Here is a 13,070-nt window from a genome sequence, read left to right as displayed (position 1 = left end):
TTCGTTTAAAAAATAACTTGTGTGTTATAAACAGACCTATAGATAACAAGGCTAATTTCGAGACAATGACGTCCGAGCTAACTAATCAATTTCCAGAAGTGTTCACTGAGAAACTAGGTCAGTATACAGGCGAATCCAGTAAAACTAAAATCTAAAAGAAAATGCTAGAAACCTAGGTATTTTAAGCCAAGAGCGATACCATTCTCATTGAAAAGTAAGGTAGAAAAAGAACTACAACGCTTAGATAGACGAAGCAAGTGTTAATTCCAGTTAAGCAGCTCGGAATGGGGAACGCCCATTTGTACCAGTATTAAAAAAGAACGGTGAAATTAGGCTATGTGGAGACTTTAAAGTTACTCTAAATCAGTATCTAGAAGTAGACAAGTACCCTATACCTAGAATAGAAGATTTATTTGCAAATTTACAGCATGGAGAACGTTTCTCTAAAATAGATCTTAGTCAAGCCTATATGCAATATTAAAGTTAGACAGTGAGTCACAAAAATTATGTACAATTAGCACGCATAAGGGTCTTTATTCTCATATTGTAGAATGCCTTATGGTATCTCATCAGCCCCAGGCATATTTCAAAGAGTTATTGAACAATCTTTGCATAATTTAGAAGGCATATCAGGTGTTCATGGATGATATTCTTATCACCGCACCTAATAACGAAACTCATGTAAGTAGGTTGCAAGAGGTTTATTGTAACGCCTATGAGTGAAAAAGGATTTTACCCGTAAAGAAAGATAAATGTACGTTCTTTTGTAGACAAAAATCGAGTATCTTGGTTTTAGTATCGAAAAAGATGGACTGCATACCTCTGAATCTAAAATTAAAGCTATAAATCAAGCTTCTGTACCTAAATCTGTCACTCAAACGTCAAAGCTTTTATTGCTTGGTAAATTATTATGGAAAGTTTATCAATAATTTGTCACAATCTTGAATCCGTTTGTACAACTTGTTAAAAAAGGACGTGCCATTTGATTTTGATGATAAATGTCTCAAATCAGTTAGCCATGTCAAGGATGTTTTGACTAAAGCACCAGTTTTGGCGCATTATGATTCACAGTTGCCTGTAAAACTAGCAGTAGACGCAAGCTCGACAGGGCTGGGCTGCGTACTTAGTATCATAACCCCTGAAGGCGTTTGAGAAACCTATTGCATACCACTCTCGTACTTTATCGCCAGCAGAATGTCAATATTCACAAATAGATAAGGAAGCTTTAGCAGTAGTTATAAAGGAGTAAGGAAATTTCATCAATATTTGTATGGCCGAAAATTCACATTGTGTACTGATCACAAACCTTTTAATTAGCATATTTGGACCGAAAAAGGGTTTACCTGTTTTCGCAGCAAGCCGATTACAAAGAAACGCATTATTTTTAAGTGGATACAATTTTTGATGTACAGTAATGTAAGGTCAGAAAAGCATGGTAAACGCAGACGCATTATCACGCTTACCATTAAGCACCTAAACACGTTGTAAATACTAACAATGAACCAAGGTGGAAAGGTACCTATTTACACTGTATCGCTGAAAGTTCAGTACCTTTAACTTTTGAAGATGTAAAAGCTGAAAACCCAAAATGATCCTATTATAAAACAAATAACATAACTATGTGATTACGGATGGCCAAATTTTATGTCAGGCAGGAGAATAGGGAATTGTTACCTTATTTCCAAAGGAAGGGACGAGCTAACAGTTGAGCATGCATTGTATATGTGGGGATATAAAATTGTTGTTCCTAACAAGTTGCGTAGCTACGTATTAAATGAGTATAACGCGAGTCACTTGGGAATTGTAAAAAATGAAGTCAGTAGCAAGATCCTATATTTGGTGGCCAAATATAGATGAAAACATTGAAAGCCTAGCGAAACAATTTCTCTTCCTGTCTTATGGAACGTTCTAGTCCTAGTAAGGAGTAATCCTACATGTTTGGCACTATCCATCTACTAGTATGCCATGGGAAAGATTGCATATTGATTACTTGGGTCCTTTCAAAGATAAGAACCTACTTGGTAGTAATAGATGCTTACACTAAGTGGTTGGAAGTATTTGAAGTAGGCTCTACTTCAGCAAGCTAGCTATAGAAAAGTTAAGAGAACTATTTTTCTAGATTTGGATTACCTGTCACTATCCATACACACTATCAGTTGAATTAAAAATTTCATTGCCAACTTAACCTCTTCATGCATGACGATGTCATTTGACACCACTCAATAAATAAATTATTTTTTATTTTTTAATATATAAAATATAAGATGTACTCCAAACTGTCTCTATCTCATCTAGTTCACTCAAGGGCTCATAGGTATAGCAGTACAAGCCACCCTACTATCCAGCACAGAGAAATGCAACAGTTCATTCTCCCTCCATTTTATATTCAGTCCCAGCATTGATTGGTATTAGTGAGAGGTTATTTTGGAAGTTTTATCATTTTTTCTTCGTGATTAATGACGAAAATTTTATCAGGTCAAGAAAAAATTATTTTCTGTTTTTAGGTATTATATAGTAACATATATACTAAAATATATTTTTCGAAATTGTTAATACAATCAAAATTAGCCACAAATTATTGAGTGAGTGCAAAATGACGCACACCACCATGCGATAAGTGAAACTATCCCGATGCCCATTACTGATTGGCGTATAGTTTCACTTATTTTATTTTTTTCTTTCTTTTTAGGTGTAAGAAAAAATGGATACTTCTGTCTTGGATGATAGTGATATTGCCGAATACTTGGAATTACCTAGTGAGAATTTTATTCCATCTGGGTCAGAGGATGACGGTGTAGTTTATCAGTGACGAACTATTTGAAACTTGATGCTACCATCACAGAATATTTTAGAAGGTATTGAAATACCAGAAGACCTTTCTGGAAATTTGCACACAGGATTTTCAAAATTTTCCGGAAAATGATGAGCTAGCTAATTTTTAACGATCAACCGGAGCCGTCTTCAGCACCTCAGCCAGTGGCAGCACCTATGCTACGCTTACCTCCCCCTGATGCGATCACTGAGAAATAATGACAAATGGGCCTATTCCACTTGCAGATGTTACTTGGGAAGATGGCAAGGACAAACCGATTTGTGGTAGAGGATAAAAATTGTGCACCCCTCCTTTTCTTGGGACAACAGGTTGTAAATATAACTGGTGCAACTCCTTATGAGTTTTTTCAACATCTCTTCACTGATGAGTCTTATTGAAAAAAATAGCTTTTGAAACGAATAGATATGCTCTTCAACATAGTAAAGAGCACTTCAAACTCACAAAACTAAAGAGCTAAGGATATATTTAGGGAATCAACATAGTCATGACTTACATTCATTACCCGAGGTTGAGAATGTACTGGTCCTCGTTGTCAGCTCTTCGATTTTCATTAGTATGCTGATTCCATGACAGTGAACAGATTTGAAGAAATTAGAAGATATTTACACTTTGTAAATAATGAAGAACCCAGGGTAGATGATGGTAACAGATTTTGGAAGTTACAATCAGTTATAGAAAGTCTACATGAATCATTTCACAAAGCACAAAGTGAGGGGAGAACATGTTGCAATAGATGAGATGATGATTCCCTTCAAAGGTCGCCATACATCTAAGCAGTATATAAAGAATAAGCCCCAAAAAATGGGGATTTAAAAATGTGGGGTAAGGGCAAGCAGAAATGGCTATGTTCATTGCTTTGAGCTCTACGGAGGAAAGAAACATGCTGTTACAGCCTTAGGTCCAGTTGCAGACATGGTTGTAAGATTGTGCCACGACATCACTAACAAAAACCATAATAACTTTTTTATGGATAATTATTTTGTGACACTACCTCTGCTGAGACAGTTAACAGAAAAGGGCATATATGTATTGGGTACAGTGAGGCTTAACCGGATCAAGGATGCTGCAAAGACATTAGTGTCAGGCAAATTACTTAAAGCGAGGTAATTCATCAATAACCACATCAAGTCACAATATAACTATTGTTAGGTGGTTGGATAACAAGGAAGTTCATATTGCCTCTACTTATGCTGGAGCAATCCCAGAAAGATACTGCAAAACGTTATGACAGGAAAACCAAAAGAAGTTATAACGATCACACTTTTCCTCCACATTTCCCTCGCGAGGCCCGGTCCCTCATGCTGTATCCGAGGTATAACACCTTCATGGGAGGAGTTTGACATGGCGGACAGAAATGATAGCACATTACCCTCATGGCATAAAGTCTAAGAAGTGGTATCTTAGAGTATTCTTTCACCTCTTAAATGTGTCCCTATGAATGCCTGGTTGTGCTACAGGGAAATCAGTTGATGGAAAAATAGATTTGTTGACTTTCCCAAATCATCTTTCAAATCATCAAAAGTGTAGCCAACACCCTCATTGCAAAAGGGTTATGTGACATGGGGGGAAGAAGAGAGGAAGGCCCTCTTCAATGTCTCCTAACAACACTCCAACTCTTAAGAAAAAAAAGTTACCAGGTAAACATAATACCACCGGAACTGAGATACGAACAAAGTTGACCACTGGCCATCGAAAGTCGAAAACGCCAGGGGAGCAGCGATGCCGCTTTGAACTCTGCAGGAAAAAAAACCAGATTCCAGTGTTAAAAAATGTGGTTTTTACATGTATGTCCAGACTGTATGGAAAGCTTTCCATAGTAAATATAGGATGTTCTTATATGGATATTAAAAAAAAATAAATTGATTTTAGTTTTAAAATTTAATATTTGAAAAAATAAATATTTTTTTATTTTACAAAAAATTTGACAATATTTAATGTTAAGAGATTAAATACGTTTTTTATACATTTATAACTTAAACATAGTACTTGTTCCATGTACATGTAACAGAAAATAAAACAAATTATAAAAAAGGTAACATTCATTTTTTGTTTCCTTTATTGCATGGTGTGTCATATGACGTCAGGTCAGCCATTTTTTTAACTAAGACGCAAAAAAATCTGAAAAAAATTATTTTTGTTATCAAGCAAGCCTATTTAACAAGAAAAACAAGTAAAAAAATTTTTTCTTTTAATTATTTAATAATTCATGCATGAAGAGGTTAATGTATAGACATACATTTTCACCAGCTTATCATCCTCAGTCTAATGGTCAGGCTGAGAACTCAGTTAATATGCTAAACGTAAGAATAGAGATTGGCTTTTCAAGAAAATATTGATACTAAAGTAGCCTTGAATAGGATGTTATTTGATTACAGAAACTCCGTTCATAGTACTCACTAACGAGACACCTGCCAAATTAATGTTCAATAGACCACTAAGATGCAGGCTAGATTTACTCAGACCTAATGTAGCCAGAACTGTGCAATAAAACAGGACAAACAAAAAAGAATATTTTGGCGGTAGAAAAACGAGAATTCTATTTCCTAATCAATCTGTATTAGTGAGGATTATCGCTCTAAAGACAAATGGATAGAGGGCATTGTAATAAAACAGTTAAATAATGTGGATGTATTCTGTTATGACAAAAACTGGTTTAATTTGCAGTAGACATATTGATCAGCTGATTGGACTACACAGTAGTAATTGTTGACAAGTGACAGTCAAAATTCCACCATCTCAGGACCGTACAGTTGCGGAGCGTGAGACAGCGCCTCAGTGTCCGCCAACTCCAAGCCCAGTCAGAATTAGTAATCACTGACCATCACTAGATCAGCTGGTCTCTCCCCCCTCCTCACCGCATCATACCTCTCCATGTCACATCACTACCCCTCATTTCTAGACCACGTCTTTCTCTACCCTCAGCTGTTCCTTCTCCTGTCACTAGAACAGCTGATCATACAAACAGATACCCAACTCGTATTAGGAAACCTGTAGAGAAATTAAACTTGTAAATAACTTACAGTACTTAAGGATGACATTTAATAATGATTATGTGTTATTTATATTTAAATGTGTTTATTATATATTTATTATTACACTTGTATTGTTTAATTTATCTATGGACTTGTGTGAATTCAATTTATTTTTTGAAATTTGGAAGGGAGGAAATATGTAATGTATTGAATTACAATAATAAATAATTATAATAATAATTATTATACATATTATAAATTGTTACTGGCAAGTTAAAGCCACAGCCAAAGACCAACTGTTTGATCGTATGATGCTGTGACGTCATATGGGGTGATCAGTTTTGAATAAATGCCATTGGCTGTTCTCATCACGCCACCAGATCATACCACCACTACCACTTTCCAGTGTCCTGCCCTTGTCTCTCTCTCAGTTTACCCTCCAAACCTTAAACCGAGCACAGTCGATGATGTAAACTAATTCAGTCTTTTATTCCGATTCCCCGTAACCCGTACACAACAGTTATATGGAACAGGAATTTAATAAGTGCCATACTGTTTCTGATAGTATGATTAAGTATGGGCATATCCAGCTGCCCACTAAGAAGCAGTTAAATAACAAATGGTAATAAAGTGGAGATACGAAACAAAATTAGGTAAGATTATAATGAATATTGTTATCATTTTCATAAAATGTTTGTTTCATTTACCTTTTGTGTTCTAAAACAGAACCTGAACGAGCATGACTTGTCCACCTAGCTTTGTTTCTGAGTACGGTTATGTTATTTCATGCAAACTGTTTTTATTACTTTTTTACAAGTTTATAAAAACTATATATCTAAGTAATTTTATTTTCCTTGTTTTTTTTTAAACCGCTTACCATAGAAAACAAGAAAAATTGAATATCTGAAATACCCAATATTTAAATAGTGCAGAACTCTAAATGACTGAGTATAAACAAAATAGACTACTATTTATCTCGCAGACACGTATCTAAAATTTTGCTGTAAGCTGGGCTCAGCTGTCTAAACTCCAAAGGGTAAAGTCCATCAGCAATAATGACACGTTAAGAATAACTTAGGCCTTCTTCAATGTTTCGCGTCGGATATAAAATATATGTGTAGAGTATATGCAGCTGCATCAAACAGAATAGGGTCCTGCTGGTATAGGATAATTTGACAACAAGAATAATGAGAGCAAGAGAGAAATGCAGAGGAATCTTCAAAGTATGAAACCTGACAGTAGGCTACCTACATTTTATATTTGAGAAATAGTAACTTCAGCAATCACACACAAAATTAAGAAAAAGCGAAATGTGTAACTACAGTATATGAAATGCCGTGATTTCTACCCAGCTACAGATAGGATGGCAGTTTTTTTTATAAACCCCTACATTAATCTGGATGTAAATTTCATAATACACTGACCCCTGAAATCTAACCTTGTGAGTTGAACTCCACTTACAAAACTTCAAGATCTGTCTTATGAGTAAATAATGTACACTACGGACGATATTGACGTCCTTTACCTTGTTTTTATGTTACGTTTTTGTAATTTCTTTTTTTGACTACTCGAACTAAAGAGATGTGACCGTACAGTAACTATTTGGTGATATTAGATTTGATGAGGTCTATAGCAGTTTATAATAATTAAAAATTGTTTGTCTGTAACCAAGATTTAAGTATACAACAACAACAAAACTTATAAAAACCTATTTAACCAGTATATACATAATAAGAACTCCGAAGCCAAGTGGTACTGGATAATATAAGGGAAATTCGTTGAACAAGTTTGGTTTAACAACACTAATATAAAGAGAAGGGACATCAATATCGTTAGATTAGTATAGGCCACACTAATGTTAATTTCAATGTATTTAGAATGAATCAGTACTTCACGCATCTATGTTTGAGGTGCACCCTTGAGTAAACTCAAACTTTGGATCACTTTATACTTAAATATCCTAATTATTATGAATGAAAAAATTTTGCAACAGTGTTTTAAGAAAATAAATAGACCTATTATGGATAATAATTGAATAAACTCTTAGCTCTAGAGGATTTTTATACCTATAATGAAATGTATAATATTATAATGCTTTATAAAAACATAATCCTGATATGGATGCAAAGTCTATTATTTGTTTAAAGTCAAAGATTCTTCATTGATAACATTGGAATTAGCCTAAGAAGATTACGGTCTAACCCTAACAGTAAAACCGTCCAAAATAGTTCTACCGTGTGGCAATGTGTTTACAGCTCTTTAATTTGTTTGTACTCAAATCGACACACACACAAACACACATATATAATGTTAAGAACATTAAATGGTTAGTTAGGAAAGTTATTTACAACTCGAATCCGCTTAAAATGCACTTTAGGAGTGAATGAAAAAATAAAACATTCATTAATATAGAATCTCCACAAAATGGAAAGTTAGGACGCGACGCTTCTAAATTATTACAAATATACACCTACACAATCTAAGAGAAGCTTTAGAACTTATAAAAGAAATACATCTTTTAAACAAAAATAAAAATTTTACAACGAAGAATAGTATAAATATATTGTTTGGTTTCTTCATTCTGTGACCAGTGACAATTTCTCGGTTTAGGCAAGCTTGATGGACTCCTGATCCTGGTGCCACATACAAAACTCTAGAGAAATTCCATGCTTTATTCCAGATCGATTTATACAAAATTAACATTATTAGGAAGAAACGTAATCATATTAATGTTTAAAATTGAAAATAACAATATTAACAATAAATAGAAGGAGTGTGTAATCGCCTTGAACTAATAATATGAAACACCCAAGGAAGTAACAAATTAATCAGAAAAGCAATAGGTGGAACGAAGTATGGAAGTGTGAGATTGTATGGAAATTTAATTACTGGCCGGTCCACGAGACAAAGAAGAATAAAGATATCTTGTTTATTTTTGTTTGGTTGTTTTTATTTTATACGTTATGAAGGTGTGTTCCACTCCCTATTGAAGATTTTAAAGCTTATCAGAAAAAAATGTAGTGAATACAATTTATTTCAACAACAAACATACAATCATCTTACAACGTTCTACAAAAGCTAGGTTTAAACAAAGACCGTGAGCTTTCCAAAATATCCTTGATTTTAATATTTAAGCTCAGCAAATGATTAATATCTGTAGATTGAGGTTGGGTTACGGAAATGTAAATGCATGTTTATTCAAAATAAAAAGACACTTCATCCAACTCTGTCTGAATTGCACAACGGCTAAGATAGTAAGATAGGAACAATGGAGCACATTTTGCTAGAATGCCCCAAGTATTGTTATTATAGAGTCCTTAGCTTTTATTTATTTATTTATTTATTCATCAACGGTATCCACCATTTTTACAATAATAATTAATAATATTTGGAATAACACAATACAATATAGGCATACTAATACTATATGAATACACAATAATATATGCATTAAGTATGTGGACAACAACTAAGACAAAAAAAGTCAGGAGCTGGTGAGCAAAACAGCAAGTGTAACAAGACAAGTGTCCAGACAAGAAAAAGAGGCAACAATCAAAATAAAACTTGAACGACTACAACAGTAAAATTTTTAAAGCAATAACAAGGAATAAACTTGAAACAAACTATAACAATATGATAAAAATTTTAAATATAACAAAATTAAATTTCCTAAAGAAATAACAAGAGATAAAACCTAGAACAAACTTCAACAACCAAGACAATAACAAACACACAATGAGTTAGGCATACATAAAGTAACAAAGAGTGCAAAAAATTTTACCCTAAACAGAAAATTGCCATACCTATGATACTGTCACAACAAAAGCCCAACTAGGGTTTTCTTATAAATAATTTGAAATAGTTCATTTTCTAAATCCAGTTGGCCTCATGAAGAAGTCAAATCAGTGGAGCCACGTCACTGCCACAAGCGGAGGAGTCTTGGGACTGATGGTGTTATACGCATAGTATGAGGGCATGGATCTTCTCTGGAAGGATTGGTCCTCGACCTAGTACCTCTTGGGATGGATATGTCGATGTAGCTTAAGATGACCGGGCAATCCAGCACACCACTCACGATCTTGTTCAAAAACACAATGGTCGAGAACTTCCTTCGGAGAGAGAGGGACTGCAAGCCAAACATGTCCTCCACTTCAGCCACTGGAGTGCCCAGAAAGGTATATCCAAGTCGTATTCCGAGGAGGAGACGCACAAAACGTACCTGAACCCTGTTCAGCATCTCATTGCGGCCAATTTGATAGGGTGACCAAATTACAGAACCGTATTCCAAAAACAGGGCGTACTAGGGTCTTGTATAGATTGACCATGGTGATTGGGGATCTAAAAGTCTCTAGTAGATCTTACAATGAAACCGATGAGAGCATTGGCTCTAGAAGTGGACGTTCAAAATATGGTCATTGTTAACTTAGGGAGGAGTTTAGAATAACACCAAGGTCACGTATCCTGAACACTCTTTCAAGCTGTTTGCCATTGATGCTGTAGTTGAAAATGACGACAGCTCTTGCCACGATTGAATGTCATTACCCTGCACTTGGAAAGATTTAATTCCATGGAGTTGCTGTCGCACCAATCACTTATACTGATCAATGATGATTGCAGATCTAGTTGATTTTGCTCACTAAGCACACAGGTATAAACTTTGATGTCATCAGCAAACATGGAAAATTTAGTGGTAATAAGACCTCCAATGTCATTTATAAATAGATTGAACAGCAGGGGTCCAAGGTGGGATCCCTGCGGTACGCCAGAAAGGACAGGATAAGGCGTTGATGTAGTGCCATCACATTTGACCAGAAACACTCTGTTCAGTAGATAACTTTCCAGCCACTTTAAACAAGGACCCAGACAAATCCCATATCCATGCAGCTTTGCAAGCAGAATATGATGATTAACCCTGTCAAATGCTTTGGCATAATCCAGGTAGACGCAGTCCACTTGGTGACCGCTAACAAGCGCAGAAGTGACGACTTCCTGGAATTGAAAAAGATTCGTCACAGTCGAGCGTCCTTCTCATGAATCCATGCTGTTCCATTACCATACAACGGCTAAGCCGAACTAGAGGAAGTCGAGAAACAACACTTTCAAACACTTTAGCAATGGCAGGTTGAATAGATATAGGACGATAGTTCTTAACATTTGCTTTGTCACCTGACTTGTGAATCGGAACAATATAACTCTGCTTGAGAACGGCAGGAAAGACACCTGATCTAAGTAAGGCCCAAAATGCAGAGCAAGGGTGTGGTGCCAAAATGTGAGCACAATGCTTAAGTACCAGTGGGGGTACGCCGTCAGGACCTGCTCCTTTGTGCTGATCCAATAACTCAAGCCTCCGTTGGATGTCTGTGGCAAAAAACAGGACAATTAGAGATAGACATATTCCATTCAAAATAAAAAACGAAGGTGCGATGACATCAGAGTCACTATAAACGATGTAAAAAATTCAGCAAAAAGATTGCATTTGCCATGAGCTTCATGTGCCTCAGCATTGCCATAAAAACATTCTTTGGTGGGAGAATAGAAGAGCCCTTTTGGCTATTTACATGAGACCAGAAGGGACTTGACGTTTCCCGGGATGCTCTTCTCTATTCTACTTATATAATCCTCATGACATTTGTGTGAAAGTATTTTGCACTCTCTCCTAGCCTTTTTAAAATGTCATAGTCATGAAAGTCTCCTGATAGTTTTATACTTCTTATGACAGTCTTTTCTTCTTTACAGTTAAGATTTTAAGGTCCTTGGTAAAACCATACTGGAAATTTTAGTAGGATATATTACTTTTAGAGGAGTATTTGACATCACTACCTCACTAAGTTTAGAAAAGAACAAGTTGAATGTTATCTCCGATTGGGATAGGTCTGTTAGGCTTGGTAATCAAGGCTTTGTACCTGCCGATAAAACAGAGTCAAGATCACAGTTTCTGTAGTCCCATGACTTGTTTAGGCTCCCTTGATGCAGATGGCAAATCAACAGAAAAGGAAATCGAAAGCGCAGGATGGTGTTTGTCTTCATGTAACAGAAGATCCTCCGCAGCAGTAACCTTAGTCACGAAGGAATTGAGGATATAGAACGAGGTCTAAGCAAACACCGCGGTAATTGCGAATAGAATTGTACTGCCTTAAGTCAAGTGTAGCCGTCAGATCAATAACGGGACGAGAGCAATCGCTGCTCCCAGAGCAGGCAACATTATCTATATAAAGATCAGGCAAATTGAAATTCACCCATTAACATTACATTTGTCGGGGTTCCCCGCCTGCGCTGAGACCTCCTCAAAAGCATCACAAAGATTGGTGTAATGAGATGAGGGGCTATTTGGGGGAATGTAGACATTGCCTATAACAAAACAAGAAGAGGACTTGGCACATGACACAAAAACTCCTTCAAATGTGTTGATACTTGTTGATAACCTGCAGCTGTAGATAGAGTCCCGCACAGCAATCAGGACACCTCCTCCACTTGATTTGCGACTGGTAAGCAGAGATCTGTCACATCTGAAAAACAGAATATCCTGACAGACCGAGTTCAGAGTCGCCAATGTCTGGTGCCAAAATTAGTCTCAACAAGAGCAATGATATCATATGCACAGGAAGCTGCAGATCTAGAGAACAAATTCAACTTACTTCTTAGCCGTTAACATTCTGGAAAAAACAAGTCAGCAGTTTTGGTGGCCCGTTGATGACTTCTAGTTTTTTTTATTTTTTGTAATATATGGTACATTGTTCCTGTATTTGATAACAAGACCTCTTTCCCCCGCCCGATTCCCCGATCGTGGATTTCATTTTTCAGAAGGCGGAAATACTCTTGTTCACGTGGAGTCCTGTCCCTTGAGAGCTTTACAGCAGCGAAATCGTCATCCATAGCGGCAGAAGCTTCAGGGGTGAAGTTTTGCAGAACCAGTTTAACATCAGACTCATTACTCAGTACGACTTTTAAAGGTCTCGGTTTTGTTTTGTTAGTTACTTTACCAACTCGAAAAGTCTTCAAAGCAACGGGATCAAAGTTGGGTAGAAAGGTTCGAAGAAAACTCAGTAGTAGTGTTGGTGTCATGCTTTTTTCTGTTTTCAACATTGGAATCTTTTGATTCAATCAAATTGTAGATCATAAGATTAGAGGCACGACGAGCACGGTCGTTAATCTCTGCAATGGTTTCTTCAGCATTAGATGAATTGTTTAGTTGGAGTGAGGTGCTTATTTTATCTTCAAGTTCCACGATCTTACCCTCAACTGCAGGACACTCTTGGCTCAAGGTT

Source organism: Homalodisca vitripennis, chromosome 6 (genome assembly GCF_021130785.1).
Source record: "Homalodisca vitripennis isolate AUS2020 chromosome 6, UT_GWSS_2.1, whole genome shotgun sequence".
Classification (NCBI taxonomy): domain Eukaryota; kingdom Metazoa; phylum Arthropoda; class Insecta; order Hemiptera; family Cicadellidae; genus Homalodisca; species Homalodisca vitripennis.
This window is presented reverse-complemented; position numbering follows the sequence as displayed.